Source organism: Salmo salar, chromosome 12 (assembly GCF_965601325.2).
Source record: "Salmo salar chromosome 12, fSalSal1, whole genome shotgun sequence".
NCBI classification, from domain to species: Eukaryota; Metazoa; Chordata; class Actinopteri; order Salmoniformes; family Salmonidae; genus Salmo; species Salmo salar.
The window spans coordinates 91,029,821-91,046,856 of record NC_138302.1 but is presented as its reverse complement, the minus strand read 5'-3'; the positions used below and the strand labels follow the sequence as shown (position 1 = coordinate 91,046,856).

The following is a 17,036-nucleotide window of genomic DNA, read 5'->3' as shown; positions in this document are numbered from 1 at the left end:
TGCCTTGACAACATCTTGTCTCGGCGCTCTAGGGACAATTCCTTCGACCTCATGGCTTGGTTTTTACTCTGAAATGCACTGTCAACTGTGGGACCTTATATAGACAGGTGTGTGCCTTTCCAAATCATGTCCAATCAATTGAATTTACCACAGGTGGACTCCAATCAAGTTGTAGATACAGCTCAAGGATGATCAATGGAAACAGGATGCACCTGAGCTCAATTTCGAGTCTCATAGCAAAGGGTCTGAATACTTGTGTCAATAAGGTATCTGTTTTTTATTTGTAATACATTTGCAACAATGTCTAAAAAAACAGTTTTCACGTTGTCATTATGGGTTATTGTGTGTAAATCGATGAGGAAAATGTTTTATTTCATCCATTTTAGAACAAGGTTGCAACGTAACAAAATGTGGAAAAAGTCAAGGGGTCTGAATACTTTCCGAATGCACTGTACTTGCATTCTGGTGTTCTTTAACTCTCATCGTAGTTCTTGTGTGGTTTTTATTCTTACTTTCATTTTTTATTCTATTTTCTCTGATTATCACTGCATTGTTAGGAAAGAGCTCTCAAGGTAAGAATTTCACTGTACACCTGTTGTTTCCTGTGCACGTGGCGAATAAACGTTGAAACTTGAACTCATGATCTATCCAGTTGTTGTACCCGAACAAAGCCTCCCATCCCGTGTGTGTGTGTGTGTGTGCTTTACTCAGACAGTGTAACACTCTGCTTTTACAGCCATAATTTAAGTCTTTGTACAAAATGTACAGGAAGTGTTAGACACATGGAAAAGCAACATACATTGGAAACACTCAATGTAAAAATTTAAAAAGCCAGGTGTTTTTTGGTGCTAAAATGACACTCACTTATTGCTGCAGCGAGTTTGGCTAGGAAGAGACCTCAACATAAATATACTAAATGAACGAAATAGCTGAAATCTGGTTTCCCACCACTGTCACAGTACCACCATTAGAAAAAGGCAAGGGCTATGCCTCAAGAGTGTGGCTTATTGTACTCTCATGTTCAAATCTGGCAAAAGTTGACAAATAAATACAGAAATACTACTATGCATTTGTAAAACACAGAGCCATGGCGGAGCATAGTCATATGGCTGAATGTGTACTGTCATTTTCTGTAGTACAGAGAGGGTCATCTTGGTTGTCACCTGGTAGTAGGGCAAGGCTGCAAAAATAGAAGAGGCTCAGTCTGGTGAATATGGACATTACAGAAAATGGTAGCTTCGGAAAAAAAATGGTACTCAGCCTCTGCAAGGCAGAACTAAAAATGAACCAAACACTAATACATTTTTTCTTATTTTTTTAAGCAAAAATAATTTGGTTTATGTAGAAACAAGCCATGCTTTGCATTCGGATATTATCCTCTCCTTTAAAAGAGTTAAAGCTTAAAAAAAGAAATACAAATCAGTCTAAGCTCTTCCCATTACGCCCAGATTAAATGTAAACCGATGTTGGTGACAAAAAACTAAGAAACCCTAAAAAAAGAGCTCACAATGGAGATACTATAGATAATAACATATAAAATATACACTCTGAAATATATTTTATATATATTAAATTGTGTTAGGGTTTAATATATTTTACTGCACAACATTAGGGTGGGATGTCTGCTTATTTTTCTTCTTAAATTCTATTATATATAAAATCATAGGAAAGTAAAGCAAAACAAATGAATGTGGGAAAATGGTAACTAAGCAACAGATGGCAGCCTCGTCCCCTCACCCCACCCCTACCCAGGGTGCACCAGCACAGGGGGCGGCTGACGCCAGCCTAGCTGTACAACGCAGTGAAACATAACTTGCATCTTAGCTCATTTTACACGTACAGTCGTGATCAAGGCACAGGGATCTTCTACAAGTAATTTTTTTTCAATAAAGTTGTACAAAATAATACATTTTACAGTCTGTACAAGAATAATAGTCCAGCAGTAAAATAAAGACAGACAGACATACTGAATGCTCGGAGGCTGGGAGACAGGAGAGGAGAGGTGGCAGGGAATAACACAGGAATGTGTAGGGTTAAGTGATGAGGGCAGGACTCTGTGTGTGTGTGCGTGCATGTCATGTCTGTCCTTTGCTCCCTCAACTTCTTATTTCCGTGTGTTGTGGTTATTCTTTCCTTGTTAAATAAAGCCGGTCTATAATCCCCAGGTGTTGAAAATAGTTCCATGTTTTGTGAGCTGGAGTCGGGTACCAGCGGGAAGGGAGGGAGAAGGAGAATAGACGGGGTGATTTGGGAGGTAGGAAACAGGAGAAACAGGGTTAAATGGTGCACAACGGCAGATTGCACAAACAGTGTACACCAACACACAACACGGGGAACTAACAAACTTAAAAGTTGACTTGTGTTATTACAGGAATATAATATTTATTTATATACACACATATATATCTATATATCTATATATATAGCTTGGATTTTTTTGCACTGTGTGACGTTCACTGTATGCATGAATTCATGTATTATATGTTTAGATTTTCCTCCTCATTGATTCCAGAAAAGCAAGTCATGTGACAGTCTTGTGTCCGAGTCACACTCAGTTCTACATCCATCCATCCATCCATCCATCCATCCATCCATCCATCCATCCCCAGGCAGAACGTGCTCACAACCAGCTTCTTTATTGGTTACATTCCTCCATTTTTCCTTCCCAGACCCTTCTTCAGTGTACTGTACATACTGTATCTCTCGAGGACATCTCTTGCCAGAGTAACTCAAGACTGTGTGTGTGTGTGTGTGTGTGTGTGTGTGTGTGTGTGTGGAATATTTCCAAGTAAAAGAATGAATGTGAGACACTGAAAATGAGAGAGAGGGTTTCCTTGCGTGTGTTTTTGAGAGCGCGCGCGGAAAAAAGCCATGGATTGCACACTGCAGTCCTGAGCACAGTGTCAAAGTGCAGTGGCGCGTTCAGCAGTCCTGGCTTGTTACAGGTACAATACTGTGTTTAGGAGTCTGTGGCTGCACTGTCACTTTCTTTATTTGAAACACAGTGTCCCCAGGAGAAGGTGTTTGTTTTTCAGGATGGAAGGGGAGGGTTGGTTGAGTGACGAGGGGACTAACTGATCAAGGATAGGCAGAACACTGGGAGTCTCTCCTCCCACTCACATCACAAGAGCTCATATTGTCGTAGGTGCATCCTCTGAATGATGTCTCGACAGTCGTTGAAGACGCGCCGGATGTTTTCAGTGTCCACTGCGCAGGTGAAATGGGGATAACAATAGTGCCTTCCATCTCCGCTGGCTGTGCTGATCCTCTGAAAAGGTCACACAGAAGAGAAGGGATTCATTATCACATATGGCTGTGTGCATATTTGGTACTACTAGTCTCACAATATGCTTGGTTTCTTACACAAAAAGGTCAACAAAAAAGTGACTAGGCATTAATGAATGTACCAGAAACTCATCACGTATGAAGTACTTTGCCCTTGTGACACGAGGATCCTCCCCTGGCTCTGGTGTTGCTGGTTGGGAAGGACAGAGACATCAAACTCAGTGGACATCAGTTATATACCAGCATCTGTTTAATCACTGTATACCAGACATTTTCATTTCCATCAGTAAAATAATCCATGTTAACAAGATTCATTCTTCACCAGAGAAGAGTTCGCAAAGTGTTCCGAAGTGTTCAAAGTTCTATTATTACAATTGTTACATTTACAGATAAACTTGAAACGTTGACAGTCTTGAATAGTTACAGTAGAGAGTTGCTCAGGAGTATTACTGTTTCCCTTACCATCATCTGGTGTAGTGTAGCGCCCAAACTCTGGGAAATACTCTTCAATTTTAGATTTCCCCGCAAGCACCTTCTCTGCTAGCAGATCCTGTTTGTTCAGGAAGAGAATGACAGAAATGGTCCGTAGCCACCTGAGGAGAGAAACAATAACAAAGGGAGTTGAAGTGGATGTATTCAAATCAATGACATTTTAAATTAGCATAAAAGGTCAACAATCCATATCGGTTGGGAATCACACAAAACAACAGTATGTCAAGGACAGGAGTGGCTTTGTAAGAGGGAGAGAACTGAAAGTGGTAGAGGCCAGAGAGGTCTTGCCTGTTGCTCCAGATGTTCTTGAAGAGGTTGAGGGCCTCCTGCAGCCGGTTGGTCTGATTGTCTTCCCGGATCACCATGTTGTAGCTGCTACTGGCTACCACAAAGATAATGGCTGTCACATCTGGAGGGACAGACAGACAGACAGACAGACAAGGAGATAACCACCACTGGGTTAGACATGATACAGGACATGGATGTGAAGGTGGATGCATCCCCATGCCATTTGCTTATACACTAATTGGAAGTAGAAATACAACAGTATTAGATGGTGCAGAGGCCTTACCATTAAAACACTGAATCCACTTTCGGCGTTCATCCCTCTGACCTCCAACATCAAACATACTGGGAGAGGAGAAAAGACAATGAGAGTTATTTACTGCCCAATATATCCACTGATAACAAGTAGTAGAAACACAGAGGGATCAACAGTTAACTAGGGTATTCATCTTGAAGAAAAGTGGCTGCCATTTCAAACTCACTGAAAATTGACTTTGTCTACTTGGAATCTTGTCTCAAAAATCCCTGAAGTCAGTACTCTGCATCTCAACAGGTCCTGATCAGTAGGAGAATAGTCACTCTGCTTCACAATTTCAATCTTTTCTAGAAAGCTGTAAAAGAGGATTACACATTTATTGACAGATATTAAAGGACACAATATGATATTTATAGAGTATATTGTACATACAACTGACAGAAATACATAATTAGTGCTATACCCAAATGGACAATACTCCAAGGAATATAACAATATTCTTCATTCCTGAGAGACAGATGACCAACCAACTCTGAAACATTCTCAAACCAGAACTATTGTCAAATACCAAAACCTCACTGGGTGCTGCATTTGAGACATTAGATGTATGTTATCTGTCTGTCAATTCAGCCAACTACATGTTTCACCATATATTTCCTGTCAAACTAACCAGACCGTAAACATTCTCAAGATGGCACTAGCGGTCATTCCGCCTCCGGCAAATTCCATAGCAGGCAGATTGAGACTCGGGGAGGGAGACCACAGTCACCAACCAGTAAAGCAAAAAGATGGATAACACTTCCACAGCCGACCAGCGGAGGGGTGTATTCTTTCTCCACAGCGAGATCAGAGGTTTGCAGTGTGAGTCACCAGCCGTTTGCTCTGTCAGACAGTGTAGTCACTGGAGCTGCTGCTGTAGTAGTAATAGTGAGGGGTGGGGGGGGGGCTCTGTAAACGTTATATGCATATAGTTGAACCATTAAATATGTTTAAGCTGAATTTAGAGAGCTTATGGTCTACAGCTGACTGACTGTTGTGCCTTTAGACTGATGTGACTTGTTGTGGCCAGCCAGCAGACGGATTGGATCCACCCCTCCCTCTTTTTCTACATGTGAACCTGGACCCTAAGCGTGGACTGCCGTCATTGGTCCAGTCTACTGGGCAGAATGGTGTGACAAGTCCAACCTCACACCATGGTCATAGGCTACACATTTCAATATCAGAGAGGTCCACCACAATCCTGGTCGTTGTGGATCGGTTTTCTAAGTCCTGCTGTCTCCTCCCTTTGCCCGGTCTCCCTACGGCCCTACAGACTGTGGAGGCCCTGTTCACACACGTCTTCCGGCACTACGGGGTGCCTGAGGACATAGTTTCTGATCGGGGTCCCCAGTTCACGTCCAGGGTCTGGAGAGCGTTCATGGAACTTCTGGGGGTCTCGGTCAGCCTCACCTCAGGTTTTCACCCCGAGAGTAACGGGCAGGTGGAGAGAGTAAACCAGGATGTGGGTAGGTTTCTGCGGTCATATTGCCAGGACCGGCCAGGGGAGTGGGCGGCGTTCATCCCCTGGGCAGAGATGGCCCAAAACTCACTCCGCCACTCCTCCACTAACCTCTCTCCTTTCCAGTGCGTACTGGGGTATCAGCCTGGTTCTGGCACCTTGGCATCAGAGCCAGATCGAAGCTCCAGCGGTGGACGAATGGTTTAAGCGCTCGGAGGAGACCTGGGACGCCGCCCATGTGTACCTACAACAGGCCGTGAGGCGGCAAAAAGCGAGCACCGACCGCCACAACAGCGAGGCCCCGGTGTTTGCACCGGGGGACCGGGTCTGGCTCTTGACCCGAAACCTGCCCCTCCATTTAAAGTCCTGAGGAGACTGAACGAGGTATGTTACAGGTTACAGCTTCCCCCAGATTATCGTATTAATCCCTCGTTCCATGTGTCTCTCCTCAGGCCGGTGGTGGCTGGTCCACTCCAGGAAGCTGAGGTGCGGGAGGTTCCTCCGCCCCCTCTGGACATCGAGGGGGCCCCAGCATATGCTGTTCGAGCCATCCTGGACTCTAGGCGTCGGGCGAGGGGCCTTCAGTACCTCGTGGAGTGTGAGGGGTACGGTACCTGAAACCCCACCTCTTTAAGGAATACCTGGGATAGGATAAAGTAATCCTTCTAACCCCCCCCCCCCCAAAGAAAATATATAGATGTACTATTGTAAAGTGGTTGTTCCACTGGATATCATAAGGTGAATGCACCAATTTGTAAGTCGCTCTGGATAAGAGCGTCTGCTAAATGACGTAAATTTAAAAAAATTTAAATGTCTGGAGGAGAGATGCTGGGTGCCGGTGGAGGACGTCCTGGACCCTTCGTTGCTGCGTGATTTCCACCGTCTCCATCCGGATCGCCCTGCGCCTCGCCCTCCGGGTCGTCCCTGAGGTCGGTGTCGGGCGCAGCTGCAGCCGCGCGTCGGGGGGGGGGGGGGGGTACTGTCACGACTTCCGCCGAAGTCGGTCCCTCTCCTTGTTCGGGCGGCGTTCGACGTCACTGGCTCTCTAGCCACCACTTTTCATTTTCCAATTTGTTCTGTCTTTGTCTTACACACTCAACCAATTACTTGTTTATTATTTAACCCTCTGTTCCCCATGTTGTGTTTGTGAGTGATTGTTTATTGTAATTCGGTTCGTCTTTGTGGGCTTGTGATGTTACTTTGTATATTTGTCTTTGAGTAAAAGTACGTTGATTACTCATACCTGCGCGTGACTCTCTACACCAGCTACACACAGGACCCTTACATACATATACCTTGAATATGAATGACCTGATCATAATCTTTACAAAAATGTTGACTACAGATTGTAAAATGTATGATAATTAAACCCATTACATTGGATCATCATTATTATAACTACATTAAATATACACTGCTCAAAAAAATAAAGGGAACAACACAATGTAACTCCAAGTCAATCACACTTCTGTGAAATCAAACTGTCCACTTAGGAAGCAACACTGATTGACAATAAATTTCACATGCTGTTGTGCAAATGGAATAGACAACAGGTGGAAATTATAGGCAATTAGCAAGACACCCCCAATAAAGGAGTGGTTCTGCAGGTGGGGACCACAGACCACTTCTCAGTTCCTATGCTTCCTGGCTGATGTTTTGGTCACTTTTGAATGCTGGCGGTGCTTTCACTCTAGTGGTAGCATGAGACGGAGTCTACAACCCACACAAGTGGCTCAGGTAGTGCAGCTCATCCAGGATGGCACATCAATGCGAGCTGTGGCAAGAAGGTCAGTGTAGTGTCCAGAGCATGGAGGCGCTACCAGGAGACAGGCCAGTACATCAGGAGACGTGGAGGAGGCCGTAGGAGGGCAACAACCCAGCAGCAGGACCGCTACCTCTGCCTTTGTGCAAGGAGGAGCAGGAGGAGCACTGCCAGAGCCCTGCAAAATGACCTCCAGCAGGCCACAAATGTGCATGTGTCTGCTCAAACGGTCAGAAACAGACTCCATGAGGGTGGTATGAGGGCCCGACGTCCACAGGTGGGGGTTGTGCTTACAGTCCAACACCGTGCAGGACGTTTGGCATTTGCCAGAGAACACCAAGATTGGCAAATTCGCCACTGGCGCCCTGTGCTCTTCACAGATGACAGCAGGTTCACACTGAGCACGTGACAGACGTGACAGAGTCTGGAGACGCCGTGGAGAATGTTCTGCTGCCTGCAACATCCTCCAGCATGACCGGTTTGGCGGTGGGTCAGTCATGGTGTGGGGTGGCATTTCTTTGGGGGGCCGCACAGCCCTCCATGTGTTCGCCAGAGGTAGCCTGACTGCCATTAGGTACCGAGATGAGATCTTCAGACCCCTTGTGAGACCATATGCTGGTGCGGTTGGCCCTGGGTTCCTCCTAATGCAAGACAATGCTAGACCTCATGTGGCTGGAGTGTGTCAGCAGTTCCTGCAAGAGGAAGGCTTTGATGCTATGGACTGGCCCGCCTGTTCCCCAGACCTGAATCCAATTGAGCACATCTGGGACATCATGTCTCGCTCCATCCACCAACGCCACGTTGCACCACAGACTGTCCAGGAGTTGGCGGATGCTTTAGTCCAGGTCTGGGAGGAGATCCCTCAGGAGACCATCCGCCACCTCATCAGGAGCATGCCCAGGCATTGTAGGGAGGTCATACAGGCACGTGGAGGCCACACACACTACTGAGCCTCATTTTGACTTGTTTTAAGGACATTACATCAAAGTTGGATCAGCCTGTAGTGTGGTTTTCCACTTTAATTTTGAGTGTGACTCCAAATCCAGACCTCCATGGGTTGATAAATTGGATTTCCATTGATTATTTTTGTGTGATTTTGTTGTCAGCACATTCAACTATGTAAAGAAAAAAGTATTTAATAAGATTATTTCATTCATTCAGATCTAGGATGTGTTATTTTAGTGTTCCCTTTATTTTTTTGAGCAGTATATTATTGCAAACCACCCACTATTTCACTATCCCTAACATCCCTCCGTATTTAAAGACACACACACGCACACCCAGAAGTCGCTCTGACACAGAAGAGAGGGAGAAAGGGAGAAAAGAGAGAGAAGACATTACAGAGCTGCTCCAAAAATAGCTCCCTGGCCTCCAGCTTGGTTGTTATGGTGACAGAACCACAGGCGCTATAAATAGACTATCAGCTCCAAATCTTTAGTGACTGGAGTCGGGCCAGAGAGAGAGAGACAGACACAGAAAAGAAAGAGAGAGAGAAAGAATGAAAAAGGCAGGGAGAGAAGAAAAGAGGGGGAGGGAAATGTGGAGAGAGACCAGCAATGGGAGGGTGAGATCCCCCCCCCAAAAAAGGGCTGTTGAGCACAGAATGCTGGAAGTAGAGACGGAAAGGGGTAACAGGCTCTAAACAGGAGAGCATTCTAGAAATAACAATAATCTGGCAACGCAGGCTCTAAACAGGAGAGCATTCTAGAAATAACAACCATCTGGCAACACAGGCTCTAAACAGGAGAGCATTCTAGAAATAACAATAATCTGGCAACGCAGGCTCTAAACAGGAGAGCATTCTAGAAATAACAACCATCTGGCAACACAGGCTCTAAACAGGAGAGCATTCTAGAAATAACAATAATCTGGCAACCCAGGCTCTAAACAGGAGAGCATTCTATAAATAACAACCGTCTGGCAACACAGGCTCTAAACAGGAGAGCATTCTAGAAATAACAACCGTCTGGCAACACAGGCTCTAAACAGGAGAGCATTCTAGAAATAACAACCGTCTGGGATCGCAACAATGTAACTACGTACGCAGACCAGGGGTTTATTCATTAGTCGGAATCTGTTTTGCAACGACACGTTTACGGTTTACTCTACAAACCAAACTTAAGCAAACAGAGCAAGCAGGACGAAACCGGGAGGGACCTACCTGAAGTTGTCCAGCTGCACGGTCGTAACACTGTGGTGCGTCTCACAATTTTCCTGGAGTGTATTCATTAGTCTCGTTTTCGTTACAAAATGTTTCGTAACAGAAAATGTTTCGCAATGGAATCCGACTAATGAATACACCCCAGGAAAGTTGCGAGATGCGCTACAATATTATGGCCATGCACCTGGAACCAACAACTGTTTATCTATTCTCATGCTGGAAATGCAGTCAGCTAGATAAATAGGGAGGATTTTATATGCGTGCAGTGTGTGCGACTACACGAAAATACACACACACAAACTCAGGCCTTTCAGTTTGAAAAGCCCTCTTACGCTCTCCCCCAACCCTGTTTCCAGTGAAACCTCTCACCCTCCCTCTCTCTCTTCATGTGATGACTCAGTTACTCAGTCCCAGCCATTTCCTGCAGAGACACTACTACAAACCGGATGGGGAGAAAGAAAGAGAGAGAAGAGTTTATCAAGTGAACAATGTATAGCAGAAGAGTAAAGATAGTGTGGCTTTGAGAGAGAGTAAAACTGACAGGCCAGACTGAATGGTCTTTTGCTCCGTTGATACATAAGTCAGTGGCTAGTCGGCTAGGCCAGGGGTTCTCAAACTGGGGTCGCGGAGGTACTGCAGCGGGTTTACGTTTCATAAAACATTACTAACAACAACAGATTTAATGAATGTTGGCCAAGGGATCCGTGGAATAAGTTTAGAGGATGTAATATAGTACAATGTAATATTATTGTATTATCTAAAATGTATGTTCTTAACCCTGGGCAAATGGGTCTGGGAGGCTAACAAGGATGTTGGTATCCAGAGTACTCTGACAATTATACATTTTAGAAGTTAATACTTATTGTAATGCCCTAAAACATTTTTGTTTTTAATTTTACATAAATGCACTGTAATTTAAGCTTTAACCCTGCAAAATGTGTAGAAAATTACAGGACATGAGCTTTAAAGCTGCAAAATGTGTAGAAAATTACAGGACATGAGCTTTAAAGCTGCAAAATGTGTAGAATTACAGGACATGAGCTTTAAAGCTGCAACAACAAAAATCTCTGCCCAAGGACTATACTTTTTTTGAATAGCAGGAAATTAATTAGCTTGAAAACTGCACACATTTCTCTCCGATGCCAAGAGGTGGGCCTTTAAAATGTTCCTTCCCAGGGCCCGAGACTTATTTAATGCACTGCCGAAGTCAGATTAAAACTCCTTGTATACTATTTTATCTCACTAAAGAAGAATTTGCTATCACTTAAGGGGTTCCTAGCTAAAAAGGTTTGAGAACCCCTGGCCTAGGCTACAGCCCTATTTCCTCAGCATTCCTAAAGCTGTCCACATCAGCCTGAGGGGAACATCTCAACAACCTCTCTGCTTTGTCTGCGGCATCGCAACGTCACTTCCCAGTCCTGTTCACTGAATTATGTAGTGCGTTTAGGTACAAATCTTAACAGGGAAACTGAGATACAAATGCAAAATGAGGCCTAGTTTATCAAGTTTGGTATGGAATACAGAATTAGTCCATAGCAAACACAATTTCGACTCGAGGGACACATTGGGCTTTTTAAAAACCAGCGGAGGGCCGATTTGTTCGTCAAAAGCAATTTGGGGACCAGAAAAAGGGCAGTTATTTGACATTTTTAATTTATACTGCTCAAAAAAATAAAGTGAACACTTAAACAACATATCCTAGATCTGAATGAAATAAATAATCTTATTAAATACTTTTTTCTTTACATAGTTGAATGTGCTGACAACAAAATCACACAAAAATAATCAATGGAAATCCAATTTATCAACCCATGGAGGTCTGGATTTGGAGTCACACTCAAAATTAAAGTGGAAAACCACACTACAGGCTGATCCAACTTTGATGTAATGTCCTTAAAACAAGTCAAAATGAGGCTCAGTAGTGTGTGTGGCCTCCACGTGCCTGTATGACCTCCCTACAATGCCTGGGCATGCTCCTGATGAGGTGGCGGATGGTCTCCTGAGGGATCTCCTCCCAGACCTGGACTAAAGCATCCGCCAACTCCTGGACAGTCTGTGGTGCAACGTGGCGTTGGTGGATGGAGCGAGACATGATGTCCCAGATGTGCTCAATTGGATTCAGGTCTGGGGAACGGGCGGGCCAGTCCATAGCATCGATGCCTTCCTCTTGCAAGAACTGCTGACACACTCCAGCCACATGAGGTCTAGCATTGTCTTGCATTAGGAGGAACCCAGGGCCAACCGCACCAGCATATGGTCTAACAAGGGGTCTGAGGATCTCATCTCGGTACCTAATGGCAGTCAGGCTACCTCTGGCGAGCACATGGAGGGCTGTGCGGCCCCCCCAAAGAAATGCCACCCCACACCATGACTGACCCACCGCCAAACCGGTCATGCTGGAGGATGTTGCAGGCAGCAGAACATTCTCCACGGCGTCTCCAGACTCTGTCACGTCTGTCACGTGCTCAGTGTGAACCTGCTTTCATCTGTGAAGAGCACAGGGCGCCAGTGGCGAATTTGCCAATCTTGGTGTTCTCTGGCAAATGCCAAACGTCCTGCACGGTGTTGGGCTGTAAGCACAACCCCCACCTGTGGACGTCGGGCCCTCATACCACCCTCATGGAGTCTGTTTCTGACCGTTTGAGCAGACACATGCACATTTGTGGCATGCTGGAGGTCATTTTGCAGGGCTCTGGCAGTGCTTCTCCTGCTCCTCCTTGCACAAAGGCGGAGGTAGCGGTCCTGCTGCTGGGTTGTTGCCCTCCTCCACGTCTCCTGATGTACTGGCCTGTCTCCTGGTAGCGCCTCCATGCTCTGGACACTACGCTGACAGACACAGCAAACCTTCTTGCCACAGCTCGCATTGATGTGCCATCCTGGATGAGCTGCACTACCTGAGCCACTTGTGTGGGTTGTAGACTCCGTCTCATGCTACCAGTGAAAGCACTGCCAGCATTCAAAAGTGACCAAAACATCAGCCAGGAAGTATAGGAACTGAGAAGTGGTCTGTGGTCCCCACCTGCAGAACCACTCCTTTATTGGGGGTGTCTTGCTAATTGCCTATAATTTCCACCTGTTGTCTATTCCATTTGCACAACAGCATGTGAAATGTATTGTCAATCAGTGTTGCTTCCTAAGTGGACAGTTTGATTTCACAGAAGTGTGATTGACTTGGAGTTACATTGTGTTGTTTAAGTGTTCCCTTTATTTTTTTGAGCAGTGTATTTAACTTTCTATCTAGTTTAACATTCAAGAGTGACCTGGAGTGTTTTTTACACCACCCCATCCATGATTTTGACAGAGCAATGACCAGTGCTATTGTCAGACAAGACCGTAATCCTCCTAATACACAGGGAAAGGGCTTTTTATTTGGAGATTTGTTTCTGTGACATTCATGTAGGACTGAGATTTATGCAGGTTAACCGTGCTCTCAGTAGGTCTCAACCACACATCAAAACTACTTGACATTTTGTTTATCTGTTTGGTTTAGTATCTACACTACCATATCGTCTATACTGTATGTTACTGTTGGCACTCCCCAAATTGACCCCCAATTCATAACGGGATCCGGTAAAAGTTTGCTCTCAAGAATCTGTAACGTAACATGTTTTATCACGGTTCTTAAGGAATGAAAATGTAGCGCTCAGCCAGAGAAAGACATTTTGACAACACAATAAGCAATACTTGCAACAACAGCCATTTCATAACTTCTAGGCCTAATATATGACGCCCATGAGAGGGTGATAATCTATGTGGTATAGAATTAAATGAGGCAGATACATAGCGTCCCAAGTGGCGCAGTGGTCTAAGGCACTGCATCTCAGTGCTAGAAGCATCACAACAGACCCTGGTTTGATCCCGGGCCAGTATCACAACTGGCTGTGATTGGGAGTCCCATAGAGCGGCACACAATTGGCCCAGCATCGTCCAGGTTAGAGTTTGGCCGGGTTTACATTTTTTTTTAAATTAACCTTTATTTAACTAGGCAAGTCGGTTAAGAACAAATTCTTATTTACAATGACGGCCTACCTGAGAACAGTGGGTTAACTGCCTTGTTCAGGGCAGAACGACAGATTTTTACCTTGGGTAGGCCGTCATTGTAAATAAGAATTTGTTCTTAACTGACTTGCCTAGTTAAATAAAACTACGGCGCGTAGGGTTGGTAAATGTGACAAGCCATACAATCACATGGACGTTGTATATGAAGTGATTGCCTACAGTCTATTTCAGCACCTTTTGGAGAGTCAAAATGTCACCCTGTTGCATTGCTAAAATGATTAAGATACAAAACATCCTTAATTGAAAACACAGACAACCAAATGTGACAGGAAGTGCCATGAAAACATCAAAACCTAAGAATCTGATGACAACAGAGCAGAAGTGATTCCATGCGCCTGCCTCCATCTGACTGAGACTCAATTCAATCTCCTCCACAAGTCCTTATCACAGTCCTAATAACAAATTTATCACAGTCCTTATCACAGCCTTATCACAGTCCTTAGAACAGCCTTATCACAGACCTTAGAACAGTCCCTAGAACAGCCTCATTACAGTTCTTAGAAGAGCCTTAACACAATCCTTAGAACAGCCTTATCAAGTCCTTATCACAAGTCATAGAGAGAAGGGAACATTACCAAGTCCTTATCACCACCACAGATAGGGGGGAATTCTACCAAGTCCTTATCGCTGCCACAGAGAGGGGGGAACACTACCAAGTCCTTATCGCTGCCACAGAGACAGGGGTATAATTCCAAGTCCTTATCACCGCCACAGAGAGGGGGGGAATACTACCAAGTCCTTATCGCTGCCAAAGAGAGGGGGGAACACTACCAAGTCCTTATCACTGCCACAGAGAGGGGGGTACACTACCAAGTCCGTATGTCTGCCACAGATAAGGACTTGGTAGTGTTCCCCCATCTCTCTATCAGTGATAAGGACTTGATAGTGTACCCCCGGAACACTACCAAGTCCTTATCACTGACACAGAGACGGGGTAACACTACTAAGTTCTTATCACTGCCACAGAGAGGGGGGAACACTACCAAGTCCTTATCACTGCCACAGAGAGGGGGGAACACTACCAAGTCGTTATCACTGCCACAGAGAGGGGGGCACACTACCAAGTCCTTATGTCTGCCACAGAGAGGGGGGAATACTACCAAGTCCTTATTTCTGCCACAGAGAGGGGGGGAATACAACTAAGTCCTTATCACTGATAGAGAGATGGGGGAACACTACCAAGTCCTTATCGCTGCCACAGAGAGGGGGGAACACTACCAAGTCCTTATCACTGCCACAGAGAGGGGGACCACAACCAAGTCCTTATCACTGCCACAGAGAGGGGGACCACTACCAAGTCCTTATTGCTGCCACAGAGACTGGGGAATACTACCAAGTCCTTATCACTGCCACAGAGAGGGGGAATACAACCAAGTCCTTATCACTGCCACAGAGAGCTGGGCAATACTACCAAGTCCTTATTGCTGCCACAGAGACAGGGGAATACTACCATGTCCTTATCACCGCCACAGAGAAGGGGGGCACACTACCAAGTCCTTATGTCTGCCACAGAGAGGGGGGAATACTACCAAGTCCTTATTTCTGCCACAGAGAGGGGGGGAATACAACTAAGTCCTTATCACTGATAGAGAGATGGGGGAACACTACCAAGTCCTTATCGCTGCCACAGAGAGGGGGGAACACTACCAAGTCCTTATCACTGCCACAGAGAGGGGGACCACAACCAAGTCCTTATCACTGCCACAGAGAGGGGGACCACTGCCAAGTCCTTATTGCTGCCACAGAGACTGGGGAATACTACCAAGTCCTTATCACTGCCACAGAGAGGGGGAATACAACCAAGTCCTTATCACTGCCACAGAGAGCTGGGCAATACTACCAAGTCCTTATTGCTGCCACAGAGACAGGGGAATACTACCAAGTCCTTATCACCGCCACAGAGAAGGGGGGGGGGACACTACCAAGTCCTTATCTCTGCCACAGAGAGGGGGGGACTACTACCAAGTTCTTATCACTGCCACAGAGAGCGGGGGAAATACTACCAAGTCCTTATCGCTGCGGCAGAGACAGGGGAATACTACCAAGTCCTTATCACCGCCACAGAGAGGGGCGGGAAATACTACCAAGTCCTTATCGCTGCCACAGAGAGGGGGGAATACTACCAAGTCCTTATCGCTGCCACAGAGACAGGGGAATACTACCAAGTCCTTATCGCCATCACAGAGAGGGGGGAACACTACAAGGTCCTTATCGCTGCCACAGAGAGGGGGAATACAACCAAGTCCTTATCACTGCCACAGAGAGCTGGGGAATACTACCAAGTCCTTATCACTGCCACAGAGAGCTGGGGAATACTATCAAGTCCTTATCAATGCCACATAGAGGGGGGAATACAACTAAGTCCTTATCACTGCTACAGAGAGGGGGGAACACTATCAAGTCCTTATCACTGACACAGAGAGGGGCGGGGAATACTACCAAGTCCTTATCACTGACAAAGAGACGGGGGAGCACTACCAAGTCCTTATCGCTGCCACAGAGAGGGGGGAACACAACCAAGTCCGTATCACTGCTACAGAGAGGGGGAACACTACCAAGTCTTTATCACTGACACAGAGAGCGGGGAATACTACCAAGTCCTTATCACTGACACAGAGAGCTGGGGAATACTACCAAGTCCTTATCGCTGCCACAGAGAGGGGGAATACAACCAAGTCCTTATTGCCGCCACAGAGAGGGGGGAACACTACCAAGTCCTTATCGCTGCCACAGAGAGGGGGGAATACAACCAAGTCCTTATCACTGCTACAGAGAGGGGGGAACACTACCAAGTCTTTATCACTGACACAGAGAGGGGGGAACACTACCAAGTCCTTATCACTGACACAGAGAGGGGGGAACACTACCAAGTCCTTATCACTGCCACAGAGAGCTGGGGAATACTACCAAGTCCTTATCAATGCCACATAGAGGGGGGAATACAACTAAGTCCTTATCACTGCTACAGAGAGGGGGGAACACTATCAAGTCCTTATCACTGACACAGAGAGGGGCGGGGAATACTACCAAGTCCTTATCACTGACAAAGAGACGGGGGAGCACTACCAAGTCCTTATCGCTGCCACAGAGAGGGGGGAACACAACCAAGTCCGTATCACTGCTACAGAGAGGGGGAACACTACCAAGTCTTTATCACTGACACAGAGAGCGGGGAATACTACCAAGTCCTTATCACTGACACAGAGAGCTGGGGAATACTACCAAGTCCTTATCGCTG

General features: G+C 45.8%; 1 pseudogene across 1 annotated transcript in view; it reads right to left on the bottom strand.

The window, feature by feature from the left end:
- Positions 1-253: 253 nt before the first annotated feature.
- LOC106566057 (guanine nucleotide-binding protein G(s) subunit alpha-like) overlaps positions 254-17,036 on the bottom strand; it is a 67,305-nt pseudogene continuing 50,522 nt past the window's right edge. Inside the window, exons 6-11 of the transcript XR_014379800.1 lie at positions 4,545-4,673; positions 4,349-4,407; positions 4,066-4,186; positions 3,748-3,878; positions 3,408-3,475; positions 254-3,268 (exon numbers count right to left, since the gene is read on the bottom strand). The product of XR_014379800.1 is annotated as a guanine nucleotide-binding protein G(s) subunit alpha-like (transcript). The remainder of the gene's footprint in view (positions 3,269-3,407; positions 3,476-3,747; positions 3,879-4,065; positions 4,187-4,348; positions 4,408-4,544; positions 4,674-17,036) is intronic.